Source organism: Cydia fagiglandana, chromosome 4 (assembly GCF_963556715.1).
Source record: "Cydia fagiglandana chromosome 4, ilCydFagi1.1, whole genome shotgun sequence".
Classification (NCBI taxonomy): domain Eukaryota; kingdom Metazoa; phylum Arthropoda; class Insecta; order Lepidoptera; family Tortricidae; genus Cydia; species Cydia fagiglandana.
Genome location: NC_085935.1, coordinates 11,787,834 through 11,806,730, shown reverse-complemented (window position 1 = coordinate 11,806,730; position 18,897 = coordinate 11,787,834). Strand labels below are relative to the sequence as shown.

Below are 18,897 nucleotides of genomic sequence, written 5' to 3'. Positions count from 1 at the left end.
AAAGATAATAAATGGCTGCGGTGTCGTAGTTTTCATCCGTAAGTAAATAGGTATTTACTGTATTGCTGCTTATTTTGTTCGAACGTCAGTGCAACACTAAAGCCGTCATCACGAGTATTGCGCATACATCATAATAACAGCCATAAGAATTGGAAAATGCATTCAATTGTTTACCGTATTGTATAGGGCAACAAATTCCAAATTTAAAATAGTATCCGAGTCAAGTGTAATGTGACTAATGTGAGTGGACTACAGCCATAATCAACCACAATGATTCTAACAAAATTACAGTTGCATTTATGAAACAAATAAATTGGTGTGTTGTGCTTGGTAATTTTGTAAATAAATATTAAATATATTTAGCATCTGGATGTACAGTACTGGAGGTAGGTACAGAATAAGACATTTAATCATGAGTTATTACTTTCTGCTTCAGTCGTAACTCACGCCTGTGATTTGCACTGTTAAAACGCTGCTATCATTTTATCACCGTAACAATATGCTGTCGTAATGTTCATTTTCAAAAGTACCGTTTCTTTGTTGCTCGTTTAATGTGATGATAAGTTTATTTAGTGCGCAGGAGTCGGTCGTAAACGGAAGCTGATGCGTTTTATCTGCGCATAAAGATAACAACATCATACACACTTTTTACACACGGGACTCGTTACGAGCATTATGCCGTAATATTTACTATCTATTCTGCCTAGTGCTTACATACGTTAGTGCCTATGAATATATAGTTAATAAGACGATATTAAATAGGTAGGTATTTGATAAGGATTATATATACTGCCTTAAGTAAGTATTTGCAATTCATGAAAATTGATTGCCAGTCATCCTACCTGCCATCTAGTTTGCTGGAGGTTTGTGGGAGGCGACGAGTTGCGTATGAAAGCTGCTGTTTTTCTGGAATCGGTACCCATATCTTTGTAATGATTACATGAATAGGTACCTACGTTCTTGTATTAGGTGGGGCGACTGCGTGCGAAATTGCGAATCACACCAACGTGCATGTGAGACGGCACTCGAGGGAAACCAGGCATATATGGTGTACCAGTAGGTTAAATATGTATTATTGAATTGACGACCTGCGTCATACAGCCTGCCAAACTGTTTTCTATTTTTAACCCATGGAGAATGGCAGACGGATTTACACTGCTTACATGGGCTCGAGATTCTAGAGAACGCAGTGTAATCTGGGATGAGAATTATGTTTAAGCACGTTTGCTCTCTCACATTTCATTCACACGGTACGCGAGGACGAACTGGTAACATATAAATGGACTATATAAGTACATAATTATATTGGATCCTGTCAACGACATACGGCGCGATTCGGGAAATGAATTAGAGATTAAAACTAGATATGTATGATACTCATAGTAAAGATAATTATGTGACGTCCCACGGGTATCTCATGGCGGTTGGCGGTTACGCTGTTAGTAACGCTGCTCCAATATTATTGCGGCGCTATGTGACGTAAGCGCCAGCCGCCATACCTTTTTCCGTGGAACGTCACATAACTTTACTATTTCATATCTAGTGAGTCTCTAATTCATTTCCCGAATCAAGCCGATAGTTCTAGTTGCAGTGGAAATTGGAAATGAGAGGCCATTAATAAATAAGTACTACATCCAATCGCCTCTGCATTTATGTTGGTCATAAAAATAATTTCTAATTTAATCTCCATATCAGTGCATTGCACTCGCATTTAATTTCGAATTGATGGAAGTGGATACGCACGAATTAAAACAATACGCATATTTAGCGTCATGTTTTTATTTGAAAACCAATTCAACATTTAAACGCCCTTGAAGTCACCTGAGACAGGATCAGAAAGGGCTACGAAGCGGACAATTAAAAAGAATCCGCCTTCAAATAACGCCCAGGAAATAAAAAGTAGAAAATAATTGACACCAATACCTATTGGTATATTGGTGTATTCCTGGGTGCTTAGAAGGCGGGTTTTTTTATTTAAATATATTTTATTTTTTTAGAGGAAAGTAATGTATTAAGAAAAGTTATATTCATTCATAAATACAGCCAAATACTCTTTTTAAACAATAAAAAGCCTTAAAATAGAAAATACAAACTAAAATTAAAAACTAAGCTTAAAAATAAACTATAAATAGAAAATTTGCCCCAAATCGCCGTCTATTTGGCAGCGTGCCCAGAAGGCTGGCAGCATTGCCACGTTGTATGGCAATGCTGATCCGCTGCGCTAGATATGACCCAGCCCTCTGGTCACGCGTCATCTCGACTAAATAGTGGTTGCATATTTGAGCCGTTTGGGGTTGAGACTATGGAGCCTTGGGGGGAAAGCGCCCACAAAGTTTTTAACGAATGTAGCCGCAGGTTAGTCGAGTTGACGCGTGACCAGAGGAAAGTTATTTTTTTATATATAATATGGGTAAGCCAACTAGAAAAGAATAGAATAGAAAAAGTTTATTTGGTATCAAAATATAAATTAACATCTCATTCTAATACATACTAACACCAAAATGGATGCCACTCAGCATTTGGCATAATTATACGTACTTATGGCGCTGATTTTCAGGGCAACCAGAGAGCAAAACACAATAGTAACAAAGTTTTGTGCGGAACACTAAAAATTAAACTCGCAGTGAGACAGCGTGGTTTTGAAATTAACAAAACTACCATATTTTTTTTATATTTTTGTTGATTCTTCAAAAACTGCTCAAAATTTCAAATCGGTACAGGGCCCGTAGCCAAATTACATTCGCTCCGTATCGATTCGATCTCTACGTTCGCGAGCGACTGGTCGATAATGTTTATAATAACCTAGCCAAGAGGCAATCTTTTTAGTTATCGCATATTCGACGGGCCAAGTCGATAAAAATTAATTTTAGTCTGTGGTTCTCGTTCAAAACTGTCAAGAAACGTCAGCTGTCAAGAGTGTCAAGTGAACAGCGAATCTAATTTTGGAGAAAATAATTGTTTTATCGGTAAGCAAATGAAATATTTTGGCATTTGTTTAACTTAGTTAATTACAATTTCGTGATAAAATAACTCTATATAGTGTAATAGTTGAAGAGTGCGTTGTTAATTGCATATAATTTTGACCTAAGTTTAACAATTTCAGACAGCCGTCGTCACCGCAGCCCCAATCAAGGCGGCGGCGCAGCCAGAGCGGGCAAGAGCGGGCTCCGCGGGCTCTTCTTCCACGCTGAGAAGTCCTCGCCAAGTTGGCACGAACAGTCAAAGCTGCCGCTGCAATGACGCCTTCATGGCAGTTACCAGTGCTAAGGACGTGCACTGCTGGCTTACTTGACCAGAAGAGACAATACTTTAAGTGTTAGTAATGATTCAAACCGTGAAGTGAAATTGTGAACAGGTTTGCCCGAATCAGTGTAACCTCAGTGAACTCATTTACTTCATAGACTTCAAACATTTTCGAAATTAACAAAAGTCAAGCGAACATTGAATACATAGATGTTATGCATTAGATAAGATAAAAGCTGCCTGTGAAACCAAAACCAATAAATCATATTATTACTTAATATTATTTTTTAATTACCTACCATCTTTGCTTTGAATGGAAATTTGGGAAGGGAATCTCACCCGCTAAGCTACTGGCTATTCATATTTAACCTTTTGTATGCTCCTGTCAACAATTTGTAATTTATATATCAATCATAATTAAATAAAATAAAATAAATAAATAAATATTGGGGACATCTTACACAGATCAACCTAGCCCCAAACTAAGCAAAGCTTGTACTATGGGTGCTAGGCAACGACACATACTTATATAGATAAATACATACTTATATACATAGAAAACACCCATGACTCAGGAACAAATATTAGTGTTCACCACACAAATAAATGCCCTTACTGGGATTCGAACCTAGGACCATCGGCTTAGCAGGCAGGGTCACTACCCACTAGGTCAGACCGGTCGTCAAAATTAATGCATTTTTTAAAGTTGAATATAGGTAAGTACATGGGAGCAGATCTGCTCCTAAGCATACCAAAGGTTAAGGTGGTAACCACCATAAATAAATGAATGAAACAATGATTGGGTTAAAAGTTAATTTATTTTATTGGAAATCTATTAATGAAAGATACAGCAGATATTTTCGCCGGCAGCATAAAATCAGTAGCCAAGCATTCTTTTCTTGTTTGCACATATATTATGTAGTGTTTTAAAATAGTAAAACAACACTCAATATATTTTTGTGGTTGTACATGTGTCATAGTTTCTTCCCTTGACCCTGGCTTTGGAGCACCATAAATATGTCAAGGCTGCAATGAATATCCAAGTCACCTGAAACAAAATGAATGCTTAGTTTTTCAAAAAACTCTGTAACATTTGGTTATAATATTTATCTATTCTCTACCAGTCATATGACAAAAAAAAACTAAATGTTTTGTGTAAGTACATATATTTTTATATAGTGTGTAGGTACAGTCAGCTGCAGAGAAAAGGTACCACCGCTACATAGAAGTTTGTATGCAGGAGTGGTACCATTTCTCTGCAGCTGACTGTACCTGCGCCTGCCAAAAGAAGTCATATACAATATGTTTCATAATATGAAAAGTTTCATTAATATGGTTGATAATTTATATGCATAACAACAGCCGGTCTGGCCTAGTGGGTAGTGACTAGTGACCCTGCCGGTTAATCTGATATTAATCCTGAGTTTGAATCCCCGGTAAGGAAATTTGTTTGTGTAATGAGCACAGATATTTTGTACCTGAGTCATGGGTGTTGTCTATGTATTTAAGTATAGTTTGTCAAAGGACTGTCTCATTTCAAACAAAGACAGAGAGAATCATACTAGCTTTGTCATATACTAGTACTAGCACCCAAAAGTATGAGTATAGTTTTCCTGGTTCTTACTGAGTGACAAATTGGTTTGACCATCTATATATAGTTATCTAAGTACCCTAAGTACCCACAACACAAGTCTTCTTGAGCTTACTGTACAGTTCGACAAGAAATTGTAGAAATCAAAAAGTAGCAACACTGTAGTCTCGTCTCTTTCAAATCAATTTAAGAAAATGGGATGACACTACAATATTGCTAGTCGTTAGTGACCTTGCCTATGAAGGTTATGGTTTTGCTTCCCGGGAAGGGCATTTATTTGTGTGAAGAACATTTGTTCCCGAGTCTTTATCTATATTTGTAAAGCCTTTACCTATATACCTTTGCCTTTACACAATCAATTCACTTTCCTATTGAGAAACAAGTGCTTGCCTGTGTGCATATGGGTACCAAATTTAATCTACACCATTCATCGGTTTATATTTGAAGACGTAACAGGAACACATAAGAAGTTATTTTAGCATCAATTACATATTTTATATACTTATTAGGTATGTGGGGATAAGTTATTGGCTCACTCTTACCTTTGCAGGGACGTTGTTTCGTGTTGCATTTGTGGGTGCATAATCCATTTTTCCATGACACTGTCAATATAGATAGGTAGATATTCAGCGCCTCGGTCACATTGGATCCTTTGGGTGAAATGCTGCGTACGGCCCACTATCCTTTGATCTGACCCCGTAGCATAAAGCCACCAGCCACCAGCTAAGGGCAGTCCTTTCCTAAGCAGTTCCAATAGGCGATTTTTCAGACGGCGCCTGCGTCTAAGCGAGACTTCCGCGTTGTTCGCCGCCCACAATAATGTTAAAGTATGCTTTTTACTACAAATTCTAATTTACAAACACTATTATACGGCATTTTCTTGTGCTTCAATAAGTTATCTGCAAGGGGATAGCTCTCGCTACGTATCGACACCTAGGAGGCGATAACGATTCGATTTCGCATGTCAAAAGTGTCACTCGGCTAGGCAATGTATGACAGATATCGAATTCCAGTAACGAAAGTTTTGCGTTTCGTTACAACATTGCAACTTGGCTAACATTTTTGTATTCGTTAATATTTTTCGACAAACTCATCTACGGTACCTGTCATTCCCATACATTTTTTATCGATTCGTTAGCGATATCTTTTTTCGAAATGCGTTTTGGCTAGGCCCCCAGGCATTTTCGAGTAATTGGGGAACATAATAAAAAAAGGTTCCGACGAATTGAGAACCACCTACTTTTTTTGGTCGGTTAACAAGAAAACAAGTGAATTTCCAAACATTAATCCAATCTAACTGCTTCGTCGCTATTTGGCAAATTGATAAAGTTGGTAAACATAGTCGGCAGAACAAATGGCCGGGCCGGGGAGCGCTGTTTATTTTTGCGGATTGATACTATTTGTAATTGACTAATTAATTCGTGATCTCAAATAGACTAGTCCTAAATTGCATTACAGCAAAAATATGTACCTGTTCAGTGGCAAAAGGTTAGTCTTGGTTGGTTTTTGGAACGAATAAATATTCTGATTGAAAAGGCGGCGTAAAGCCTAAAAATGAGAAAGAAAAAAAGACTTTTATCTCAATGACCCTGACTATATCATATATATATTTCTGTTTAAAATTTATCCCGTCAGATACCTTGGCTAAATCACTAGCTATTTAAATTTTACTGCTATGGAATGCATGGTAACAACCGAAATTGAATGAAAATTAAGGTGCCCACAGATTACCAGCAGTTCGCCGGACGATATCAGCCCGAGCGAGTCAAATTTCTGGTGAACTGGTAATCAGTGGGCCCCTTAAGACAAGCTTTAGTGTTTTTTTTCTATCGAGCCAACTTTAACATTTTAAGGTTTTGGTTGGAGTCTTTTCTACTTCCTTATCCCATGTTATGTGGGGTCGGCACAACATGTTATTCTCTTCCATTCCCCTCTATCTTTCGTCACATTTGACTTAAAAGTTCTTCGCTTTTTCAGAAAGTGTATCTGTAATTACTTACTTTTAAGTTACTTCACTTTAACGGAAGTGTGTGGCGGTGGGCAAAGTTATGTTAAAGGGCAAAGTGTTACACTTTTACGGTACCTATGTACTTAAGTTGTAGGTAAACTAAATTAATAATTATAGCTACGGTCGCAAACATTATATTATACCTATGCAGGATCAAGGACCTAAGTAAATACGCCATTGAATCCTGTTTAGGTTAATTTATGGACTACTTCCAAGTCTGAATAGCCTTGTTGACATTTTGTGAGAGAATAGCCAGCATTTCCTTTATAGCAATAAAAGCATTGTGGAGTGTAGGTACGTGTGGGATGAATATGCATGCTCTGCGCAAGTGCGTTTGTTTTTTGGACGTGGGGAATTAAGTACAGCGATGAAAAATGTGAATTGGTTCGAAGTTTCATTATTTCTATTGCAATGAAAGAAAACGTTTGCATTCCTACTTATTATAAACTGTATACATATATTTCGAAACTACTAGTTTGTCATGATACCAGTTTTAAGTTACTTATCTATGGGTTATTAGGTATGTGTCTGAACATAAAGATTTTTAAATTCCATATGTATTTTCATTTACATATATGTATTTTGTTAACAAGGGCGTCGCGATTTGTCCTGTTGGTCACCGCCACTCAGTTGTTTAGCTACATTACAGAGCTTTAAAGAATTATAAAGTTTGAATAAGCTTATAACGGTCCTGCAAGAAAATAAGCTTTAATATTCAATTTATTTTATGACGTCTACAAGTAAGACACTCACATAAATAAATTAAAAGTAAAAAACTTTTTAAATGCGTTAAAAAGAATAACATACTTTAAAAAAAAATATATTATCATTTTTAATGTCATTACACAATTTATATGATATAAAAGCTTGTCGCGAGATTTAAGTACTCGTCTTATATTTACTTCGTATGAAAATATTAAAAATTGTAGGTAATCCATTAGACCAAGTTATTTATTTTACTTGTTTAACTACAAAGGTTAATCTCGCATTTTTTCATATTTAGCTAATCATAAACAGAGATGTGAAAAATACTTTATAAAAAGTATTTAAATACAAAATACAAATACTTCCTGGATAATACTATTTCAAATGCAAAATACAAAATAGTTTTTGAATTTGTATTTAAATACAAAATACGAAATAGGTATTTTCAAAATACTTTTTTTAAAATACAAATACTTTGCGATAAAAGGTACTCTGAGTTGAAAAGACTCTCTTTATTCTTTGAAATCAATCCTCTATCTAAAGTGCAAATTTCTAGTTGTTTGCTCATATTAACCGGTAGGATGTAGGTGTGGATGATGGTTTTTAACGGCCAACTTTTAAAGCATTAATTTGTAATGTTTTACAGCTATTATAATGCCTCTCGTTAGTGTGATGAAAACGTCTCGTTTGTGTTTCACCAGGGAAAAAAGTTTGTTCTCCTCTCGTGCCTTGAAACCCTCGCAACACTCAAGATTCCACTTTTTTAAGCACTTGCTACGCTTGTGGTCATGTGCGACGTTACTAACCAGCAGATTCAACAGTTCCATGTTAAAAGCATGAGAGAGTTGCCAGGATTGTAACATCAGAAGAGATTGTAACTCCTACCTACATTACTCATTAACTACCTACTAAAAAGTATTTTGTATTTTGAAAATAGAAAATAGGTCCCAAAAACTATTTCAAATAAAATACAAAATAGTTTTCTTCAAAAGGTATTTAAATACAAAATACAAAATAGGTATTTTGCATTTTGTATTTGCATTTTAAATACAAGTATTTCAAATAAGTCACATCTCTGATCATAAAAATGTTAGTGACACTCGTAAGAAAACTAACATATTTAGGTCGTTACCTACCTATTAATGTTCTTAGTTTAACAGTTTAGACCGAAATTACTGTCCGACACGGCCCGGTCTAACGTGAGTCATCCTTTAAAATTACACCTCAAATAGTAGCAGAATAGACACAAAGGTCTAGATTGAGATAAATCGATCACGATTGGACGTAAGGTTTATTTGAGAGTTAAAACAAATATTCGCAATGCAAAGGGTCCGAACAAAATTTGAAATTCCAACTAACCTATCAATATTGTTATACCCTTCAAACTGCATTGAAGGCATGGAAGCTTTGTTACTTTATGACTCGAGACTTTGAAAGCGTTTATGTAGATCTAAATTCAATTTGATCTTCAATATCTTTTATTGTATGTGTTAAGAATTTTTGTTTTTAAGTACACTTTAATCGTCAGTAACATTTCTTAAGTACTTACTACATACTATGTGATAACAAACTGTACCTAATTTACAGATAAAAAGACAAAAAAATGACTTATGAACTAAATATATCACTACACCTTAAAAATCAACACGCGCCGCGTCCGTTTGTTTGTATGTTTGTTCTAATCGTATCGTTTCTCAAAAACTACTGAACATATCAATACAGTGATTCTTGCAAAATGTTTAGGTGTATAATTTGTTAAACCATGCGAAGCCGGGGCTAGTTCCTAGTCTTTGAAAAATCTAAATTAAAGCAATAGGTAAACTACTCAAACTGCCGTATTCGAACCGAATTCAAGATATTCACAAGAGACGACACGTACTGGATCCATTCTAGATAGGTACGTTATAGTTTAGATATCAACTAGTTCTCTTTTGCAGCGCAATTCGGGCAACCAATGTCACTTTTACTTTAGATTTACTTGAGATAAGATATCTATTAGATGTGAATTGGATCTCTAAGTCATATCTTGTGGAAATCGTTCAAAAGTATCTCCAGAATCGCGCAAATGTCAAATTTGACAGGTTAGATCTTAAACATATCGTTATCGTATCTTGGTGATGTCTAAAAGATGTCTAATAGATGTCTATTTCAAAATCCGAATCGGGCCCAAAGAGGCCTCCCTGCGCAACCTACAAATTACCTACTGAAAGTTTGTAACGAGAATTCGTCATCAAAGGAACCTTGAAATTGTATACAGGGTGATTCATGAGACGTGAGCAGGACTAATCCTGCACACTCAGTAACTGATAATTGATCGATCACCGTCGTATTTAGCTGAAACAACCACACTTTTTCCTATTTTTTAACTTTTTGGCGAGGGCAAATTTGATTCTCTACAATCATGGTCACCCTACAAGACCTAATTAATAAACATAAAACCTCTTTAACCGTAATGACAGCATTATGATTACGAAGAAAATAAACTGTCAAACTTGAGTGAGATACGAGTTTTCAAAAGTAACCAGTCCGTGATGACATTCAATTTGACACAGAATATCGGTAGTTTAGTATTCTAACTGTAGGGTGACCATGCATGTCGTAAATAAATTAATAACTTTTTTTTTCAACACGACTACAAAATTAACGTTAACCTCACTAATACTGATACGAAACAGTTGCTTATAATTTACGAAATGCGCAGTGTTAGTCCTGCTCACGTCTCCTGAATCACCCTGTATAATGATACTAAATTAGGTGTATACAAGCATTTTCGTTCAAGTCTTTGCTGTCTTAAGTTAAATATAATTAGACACTTCTGTTAGCTGGAAAGACTTCTTAAGTTGCTAAATGTGTAGTTGTCGTTGCTAACTGCCGTGAGAGTTGTCAAGTCGACGGAATACAAACAGAAGTCTACAGTCTTAAAGCAACTCATAAGCAATAGAGATGATGTTTGAAGTACCTATAATTTCATTTCGTTCATACCTATAATTATAATAATATGTGATATAAGTAATCAAATTAATAAATGAAATAGGTACATATTCGTATTTTGGTATTAGTCATAATTATACGAATTTTGAAAAATAAATGTTGCTTAGACATTCTAGTCAGATTCTCTATCGATACAAGAAGAGTGAATAGCCAAATACTTAAGCAGACCTCTACATATTTTTTTGATACGGAACCTTAATAGGTTTTTTATTGTCTATTCGCATATCCTTTATTGAGATCGTATAAATTCGAGAACAGTAAGAAACCGCAAACGTTAAGAAAAACTTGATATTCATATCTCAGAGCCCAAAATACAACAAAAAAGGGTCATGACTGAAGGCTGGTCAATGAATGACTTACGTTTATCTTCCGATACACTGAATACTAACATTAACAATAACCCTGCTTCAGTTTCGCCATACAAATGTCAATCTTATTGATAACCGACAAAGTGGCACCTTTTGTGCGCTGAAAACGTCGATCACTGTTGATCTTATTTGGGATTCAATTAAGTATATAATCTATATAGATTGTATAATGAACTGTAGTTAGCAATTAGCATTAAAATTCCATAAATAGAATTAAATGTTGTTTATACAGGTATTTGCCAGTTGTATCTAGCTCGCATTTCCATGCTAATTAACGATGAAATAGATACGTCAGTTACGAGTATGGATCATACGTTATTATGTATTGTAAGACTATACTCGTAGGTGTTGTACTCGTAAATGTTCTTGATTGCAAGGGAAGCACGATTTTCCTGTCTTAGGTTAGGTAGTCGTCTGCTGTGTGCTGCATATTTTAATTAAGTACTTGCACATATTTAATGACTCCTATACAAATGGGTATCTAAGTACATATACAACGAAAATACTTACCCCCTTATTCATAAACGTTTACTAAAGTTGACAAGCCGATAATAATCGTTTGTCCCTTTCAATCATACCAATACGTCGGAAAGGGACAAACGATTATTATCGGCTTGTTAACTTTAGTAAACGTTTATGAATAAGGGGGTTACTTTGTAAACTGTTGTGAAATAATTTCTCAATCAACACAAGAATAACTGGGGCACACAACATAATTAGTTTAAAGATTAATTATCTAAATGTTCTTTAGCTCTCTCTACAGATATTAAGTTAATACCTAATTATTGCTCGGCAAACGGTTGAGGGAGGCAACGGGCGACCCCCGAGCGTGCAGTTTTCTCGCGCAGAGAATTGCAATCGCAATCCAGCGCGGGAACGCTGCCTGCGAGTTGGGCACCGTCCCGAGGGCACCTTTTGATAGGAATTTTTAATTTTAGTTATTTTAATTGTAGTTAGTTTTTTATATTCCTGTTTATGTCTTTTAGTAATTTATATTAACAGTAATTATAGTATTTAAATGGAATCTAATCATGCTCTAAAGAACATAACCATTGATGGTAAACCATCAATGGTAATCCGACTACCTACTTCTATGAATAGTACTTCGAGTCATGATTTATTGCGATATTATGTGGGTACATTTATATCTTGTCATGTTTGTAATAAAATACATAGATAAATTCAAGCCTTCAAGCAACTGAAGGAAACTTCAGTTGAAAAGACCGGCAAAAAATAGAGGCGCGAAGGGTTATCGTCCCATAGCAATTTGAATTTCGCGCCTTTTTCTACTGACAAAGTTGTTCGACATGCTATACCTACACAATTTGTCCGTCTTCGGCTATAAATGTAATTTCATGGGACCATTTCTTAACTTTAATGTTTGTCTTAATGTATAATTTACGTCACTAATTTATGAACACCATTAAAACGAAACAAGGCGATGCTGCTGCCGCTAGACGAATTGAATATTAAATTTAAGTTATAAAGTACTTAACATTTATTTAAAGTAAAATAGCATTTAACATCACCCGAGTAAGTTAGCTCTTAAAACCAAGATTTATTAATTAGCTTAGGTACTGAATGAAACAAAGCGTATTGTTTTTTTAATGGGCTATTTAGCTTCCGAGGTTTTTATGTTTTGATAGGCACTAAGAAGACTATTAACTCCATTTAGGTAGAATACGCTCTGTTTTAGGTAAAATAATGATACATATCTACATAATTGGCTTGGTGTGGCATTGAATCTGTCACACATTGTTTGTGGTTTGTGTTGCATATTACGCAGTCGATGACTCTTAGGTAAGTACATCAGTTTTGGCAGTAGTTGAGTATTTAATGAATCGATCGCGACAGGCCGTCAGTCACGCATGGACAGGCGACACCAAACCCACAAAAGCTGCGTAGTTTGGGTACATTATCCTCATATACATGTATCAGTGTCACGGCATCGACAAGTCTTGTCTAGCCAACCGATAAATACGAGATTCGGTAAGTGGTCCCGAACGGCGTTGATCAAGATATCAAATATCTCCATGGATATCTTTTTGTTCTCTACATGCTCCTTTTAATATAGAAAAAAACAACTAACCTACTTACAGTGATATTCAGAGAGAAAATAAAAATAACAATAGTTTGTGTAACGATGTTGTAATTTAGGCGTTAAATTCGGCTAAGTGCGATTCTGACTCGCGTCCCGAGGGTTCCTTGCCAACACACGATGTATCAAAATGTTTTTATTTTTTTTGTTTAATGTTATAATATATATAGTATATAATATAAAAAAATGCATCGTTATTCTAATGTGATTTTAGAGTACTTATAGTTAAAACAAAAAAAATTTAAAGGTTTATAATTTAGTCCGTCAATACAAGTCACTAAAGACATGTAATAAATGTCTTCCTTAAGCAGAAGGACCTACGTGCTATGAACAGTGCATGAACATAACCGTACAAATACTTTGTATAACGCTACGTCTTACGTAGGCGAACAACGCGCGAACGCGGCGCGGCGCGGCGCGGCGAAAGCGGCCGCCGCCGCGCCGCGCCGCGCCGCGCCGCCTGACATTCGCGTGCAAATCGCGCCGCACCGCGTTCGCAACGAGATCGCTTACGTAGGACACTTCTATGGGCATCAAAGGATTGATTTCGCCGCGCCGCGCCGCGCCGCGTTCGCGCGTTGTTCGCCTACGTAAGACGTAGCGTTAAATATAACTCGACTTATTTATTCGGGACTTTAGCTTTACCAAAACCAATTTGTAGGTACTTGCATAATTTAAAGGAAAGATGGCATAGGAAAATACCGACGGGAATAAAACGGTGACAAGAGGGCAGAGTTCCGAAAGGTGGGATATAATTATATGAATGAACCCATGAAAACGAGATTACGCGATTATCCGATAAGCCGTCTTATCTCCTCACTCAGATCTTAGGTCGGTTACAGACTAGCGTTTTATACGCGCGTACAAAACGACCATACGCGCAGAAAAACCGGTATTAGGGAGAATTTTTTTAGAAAACTTCGAGTATGAAAAAAGCCTGAAAAACTTTGAGCTATTTGTAACAAAGAAGAAGCTAGGGTAAATTTTACTTTTAATATATAGGTTAAAAAGAAAATAATTGGATTTAAAACATAATAGTGTCCACAAAATAGAACAGAGATTGTCTTGTTTTAAAGTCGAACAAAGCACACGTTCCAAATTTAATATGTTGTGATTTTAAATCCTTTGAAGTGGAGAAAGCCTTTATGAAATAAAATGAAAATACTTAAATTTCAAGTACAGTTTTGTCTACCTGGCTATACATAGGTATTGTAAATGATTCCAGGAGGTCCTTGGAGTATTACAATAACAACAGTTCTAATTATTGTTTGTTTTGTAATTCTAATTTTAATTGTTGTTTTAGTTGTTAGTTTAGGTTGAGACATTTGTAATTTTATTAATATAAAGTATGTACTATGAGTCTTCATTGCCTAGGTTTATAAAGTATTTATTTTTGATCCTCGACAAACACTGTTTACTATTACTAAATATTATTTAATTTGAATAAAACTTAATAAGTATTAAATACAATATATAACTTATCAAAAAAATCCTTTCCAGTTGAGCAATTGATAACGTACTGTATGATATTTCAATTATTCACATTTTGCCTTACCTTTATCGTCACTGTCTTCTCCAACTCCTATGGCATCCAGAAATAATTTTGCTACATTTCTCCAAATTGAATAATTTGTACTTACTAGTGTTCAGTTTGATTAGTTTTCAAGCGGACCCCAGGCTCCCATGAGCCGTGGCAAAATGCCGGGATAACGCCAGGAAGATGATGAGTGTTCAATTTGATTAAGCTGTCCATGTCCCAAGTAGCACAGATTAGCTGTATAGCAGCCGCATAATGAAGTACGAATACGCTTGAAGCTGGAATAAAAAAGCTGCATAAGAGCTGTATAAGCCTCTTTTCAGCTTTTATAACTCTTAAATGGGCACAAATTATGCAGCCTTAAGTTCACATAGCTGTTTAAGAGCATTGTAGCAGCAATTTAATGGAATTATAAGGGGTAACAGGAGTTATAAGAGGTGTATATTGACTGGGTAAGAGACCACCAGTTACCCTTTATTCAGTTAATATGTCACATGTGCGCCCTAATACGGGGAAAGATTGACGTTGGGCTGAATAAAAGATAATTATTAACATACTTTTACACCTCTGCCTTAAAAAAACATATTTATATTGAAGCAAAAACCTTTAGCGCAACAACACCATAAGTCATTTTGTTAAAGTGTTTAGTTAAATGTTAGTACATGATCTTTTATATATTCATGTGAGAAAGATGTTTGGGAATGCAAGTTTATTGACATTATATATATACATTATCTAAGAAAATTTCAATGCGCCACGAGAATAATCAGGATTTATTTAAATTAATGATATAAATAAGCTATTGTGTAAAAACTACTATAGTGGTTTGGACGGAATTATGAGATAAAAAGTTAATAATACGTTATAGGAAGTGCTAAACTAGTGATTTAGGTTAAGAACTCATGCACAAAACGTTATTGTTGCCCTTAAAAGTTGGAAAAGTAATTTAAATTTTGTAGGTTATATACAATAAAATGGCGGTCAATGTTAAAAAGCAACGTGAACCGTTAAAATTCTAATATGCAGCATACGACTGTTATATATCTGATTAAGATACTTAAGTGAACCACTATAAAGTCCAAGTCGTTCTTTCGATACACTAGTGAACCTCTAAACAGTTATAAGGCATCTTGTGAACGTTTAAATAGCCGCTATACACACAGTCTCAATGGTAGTATAATAGGCTGCTTAGCGGTAAACATGTTCAGCGCTAAGCCGTATTATGCGCCACATGTGTTCGATTATACGTCTATTGGTTTCATAACAGTTCACTCGTTCTCCCTTATAATAAGTCAGCAAAATAAAAGCTGCTTTAGCGGTAAACATCTTCAGTGATAAGCAGTATTATGCGCCACATGTGTTTCATTTATAGGTCTATTGGCTTCATATTAGTTCACTCGTGCTCCCTTAAAAGTCAGCGTAATAAAAGCTGCTTAGCGGTAAACACGTTCAGCGATAAGCTGTATTATGCGCCACAGGTGTTCCATTATGCGTCTATTGGCTTCATATTAGTTCACTCGTGGTCCCTTAAAAGTCAGCGTAATAAAAGCTGCTTAGCGGTAAACATGTTAAGCGAAAAGCTGTATAATGTGCCACATGTTTTCCATTATACATCTATTAGCTTCATAATAGTTCACTTAAGTGCTCCCTTAATAAGTCAACGTAATAAAAGTCCACAATTACCTCCTTATACAGCACATGGCGTAATTTTATCCACTAAACAGACCTTATAACGGTTAAAGCATTTGATAACCCTTAAAGCTGTAAAGGTTCGTAGCAAATATACCTTTATATCACTCTTTGCGTATTAATGGTAGTTTTCAGAGCCGTAATGCAGCTTTTAATCAGCCCTAAGCTATATAAATATCACTGAAATCTATTATACAGCTGTAGGACCACGAGTGTGCTGTTATAAGTGTCTTAATACGCACAGAGCGTTAGATAGAACTAAAAGTGAGTAGTTATAGAGCTATCTGTGCTACTTGGGGTTGTTCACTGGTTGTTCATGTTTTAAAATTACGTATGGTTTTCTTCAACTGAAACGTCAGTCTGGTTGCTAGCCTTATTTTATTAACAACCCCTTTGCTAGGCTTATCTTCTGAATTATTTTTCACGAAAGCTGAATCGTTTTCCTGAAACTCTAAACCGCTTATTTTTAACCCGTTCTATTTAAAGGGCTCCATAACCTGTAAATGATTACCTGGTCGTTGGAATTTTATTAAAAGACTTGAAGGCACTTCTTGATTATTACATCATTGTTCATTATTGATTTTACACAAACATATTATTTTTAAGATGACCTTTTGTTTAGTTTAGTTAGACAGTTGGAAGTAGAAGTACTCAAATTTGAATTCCTTAAATATTCTAATTTGAGACTCTATAAACTAGACTGTCAAGCCAGTAGGTATCGATTGCTCATAAAACCTCTTCACCACAAAACAGATAAGTACAGAAGTCAATCACATGTATGTATAGACCAGCGGTGGAACAAAAATGGGTTTTGATAACATTAAAGTTTTTTCTTTTTTGATATGTTATTGTAAGCATGTTAAATAACATTCATGTAAAAAGTTAGAAAATTTTAGGTGGAGCGTTCGGCCATATTTAAATATTTCAATTTTTGCTAAATAACTATGTAAATATAAAATTAAAGTTACAAAAAACTTTAACATATTCAATAACACTTTAATTTATTCACAATATTCGGTTTTTAGAAATCTGGAACAGCTGCTTTCTGGTGAACGTAAAAACACGAATTATTATGCAAATACAGAATTAGAGTAGCTGATATTGCAAAATTACGATATTATCTATCAACTTAGTATACATGTAAAAAGTTAGAAATGTAGACAATGTGCTTGTCTAGATATTGATTTCTGGTTAAGCAGTATAGCCAATATTGAATTAAAGTTTGTAGAGTTAATATTACACGGTCATAATAAAGATCTTACTTCTCACACAAAAGATTAGAAATATAAAATCACGGCGACACTAAATACTGATACGTAAGTATGCATTCCGAGCTTATATTAAGTTACATTTCAAACGCGCGGCGTTTTCGCGCGCCGCGCTGTGCGCCGCGCTGTGCGCCGTGGCAGGAGGCAGCGATCGACGGTCGCGGGCTAGCGGTTAGCGCGGTGCCCTTAAAAATACGCAAAGCGTTTATAAAATGATTATCAATGGTAAATAGTTATTTTACACAGTACACTAATGGAAACTTACCTTCCCTTATTTATTTCTATATGTACTAGGGATTGCCCGCGGTTTCGTTTACGTAGAATTCGTTATCGTGTTAAGTATAGAAATAATAGATATATTTGAAAATTATTTTAGGTGCATTGTCATACAGATAACTACCCTTGTTAAAGTATTCTTCAAATTCAATACACAGGTGCCATTTCAATATAATTTTGCGTAATTTGGCGCTTTTAGGTTATAAATGACCAGCGACATATATTTTTTAAGAGCGATCATCTCCGATAATATTTACTTTATTATAAAATCAATTTCAAACTAACGTTATTCAATATATATCATTTTAACGTCAATATTACCAACCAACTGATCCTATTTACCTACGGAAACAACTCAAAATTTGCATCAAATTAAATGCCACTTTTCTTATCCGTTTCGAACAATCAAGAGGGCCTTTACGAGCTGATGTGGTGAAAATTTTATTTAACCTTCGTCCCTTGAAACCTTCACTACCCTCAAGGTTCAACTTTACGAATTTCAATTTTAGAATGTTTGAATTTGTGAATGTATTTCCTGCCTCGCACAGCCAAACTGTGGAATGAACTGTCCGATACGACCTTCAAACCTTCAAAGACCCCCATCTTAAAGGTCGGCAACGCGCTTGCAACCCTTCTGGTGTTGCGGGTGTCCATGGCCGGCGGTAATCGCTAACCACCAGGTGATCCGTCAGCTCGTTTGCCTCCTATTTAATAAAAAAATGCACGAGCGGTTAATCAACAACTTTTCCCCTTGTAAAACAAATAAATAAGTAGGTGAGGTGCAGGCATATGAGGCCCGGCGGGTAACAAGGCCCAGCATTCAAAAGTAGCAGTTGCTCCCTATTATTCCCAATTATTCTGAATTTCTACTTGTTGCTTAGAAGGCCCACTGTCAGTGCAGGTAAAAAGGTCCAGTCCCGGGCCTTATTGAATGTATGAGATGAAATATTAGATTAAAATATTTTAAGTAAATTTTGAATATTTTTAATCTCTTATTAATAAGGTCGATTTGAAGAAACTTCTATGAAATTATGACTTATAAATAACACTTGCACTGCGTGGGCTGTCAAAATTGCTGCAGACTTTTCTTGGTCTAACTCTAATAATGTTTCACTTGCTTTAT

At 35.5% G+C, this 18,897-nt stretch overlaps 1 protein-coding gene and 1 long non-coding RNA gene across 2 annotated transcripts in view; one reads left to right on the top strand and one right to left on the bottom strand.

The window, feature by feature from the left end:
• The window catches only part of LOC134663735 (uncharacterized), a 118,479-nt gene that overhangs the window by 87,844 nt on the left and 11,738 nt on the right, over nucleotides 1–18,897 (bottom strand). The window lies entirely within an intron of this gene.
• Nucleotides 2,735–3,521, top strand: LOC134664141 (uncharacterized). Its single transcript, XR_010098213.1, has 2 exons — nucleotides 2,735–2,966; nucleotides 3,104–3,521. It is a non-coding gene; the product is annotated as an uncharacterized LOC134664141 (long non-coding RNA).